This window comes from Tupaia chinensis, unplaced genomic scaffold (assembly GCF_000334495.1).
Source record: "Tupaia chinensis unplaced genomic scaffold, TupChi_1.0 Scaffold145225_1, whole genome shotgun sequence".
Taxonomy (NCBI): domain Eukaryota; kingdom Metazoa; phylum Chordata; class Mammalia; order Scandentia; family Tupaiidae; genus Tupaia; species Tupaia belangeri.
The window spans coordinates 109022-110240 of NW_006205085.1; positions in this window are offsets into that span (position 1 = coordinate 109022).

Consider the following 1219-nt stretch of genomic DNA (forward strand, 5'->3'; position numbering starts at 1 on the left):
AAGAAAGTGAGACCTAAGCACTTACGGAAATGATCATGTCACAATCCCTTCTCCTCCATTCTGGGGATTATTGGGCATGCAGGCATACCCACCTGGCATATTTTTCAAGCCACACAATTCAGAACTCATATCACATAGTCTTCTGGGATCCAATTGCCTTAACCTCTATGCTGAGTTGGGAGTTAGTTCTCACTGTAGGTACATAGAAAATGAGCTCTGCATATTTTAGTTACTGTGGTTATGCTTTCTGTGGTCTGGTAAATTTTCACTATGCCCCCATATCTAGTCTCAGAAAAATTTAAGATTCCCTGTTGGCTGGGCTAAAATCAGACTGAAACCAATTACTAGAGCACAAAGAGTGCCTATCAAGCCACTGGGCCTGGGACTCGAATGATGACCACATGGGAGTACAACGCCTTGACCACTATGCCATTTGCTGGCCCCTGCTTTGTAAAAGTGTAATCAAGCTTCTGAAAGTTCTCCCAGGCTCATCTGCACACTTTTATATAATGTATGTAAATGCATTTGGCCAGCATCTCTATTACCTGTAATGTCACAATTTAGTTATTTTCTATCCAATTATTCTCATCTTGCTCTTTGGGTATAAATTCTCACTTGTTCTTGTAATATTCAGAGTTGAACCTAATATTCCTGAACTACCACAAAAACTCATGGCTACATTTCTTATATATATTTTGAGGCTTTAAAGGGAGCTTTCTTTACTGTGCTTTAAAATTTTGTGCTTCTGGCACTGGATACCCACATGGCTGACTATGGAATGAGTCCTGATCATGGAAACTTGAAAATCATGCCAGCACAAGTGCATGCATGACCAAAACCCTGAGAGAAGAATGGAGAAGGGTTTGTGGTGTGGCCATCTTCTGTGGTTTATATATTGTTGTGGCCTTTAGACATCCAAGGCTTGTCTACAAAGCACATTTCTATAATCCCCTTGTGAGCAGTGAGCACCCAGGGTCAGCTCCTTGATGCTGACATTAACTTCACTTCATAAACTCAGCATCTCAATATGTATGTGGTCCTCACTGTATAGGTCTTGGTTGTAAAAGGACTGAAGTCCCAATAATTTCACTTATTCTGAGCCTTCCAAAGACTGAATATGGGAATAATGCTGATGGAATGGACAACAAATTATATTAATTTATCTCTTCTGTCTGAAAAAATGGAGAAACATTAAAAATAATGTGCTGAGAAAAAAAAA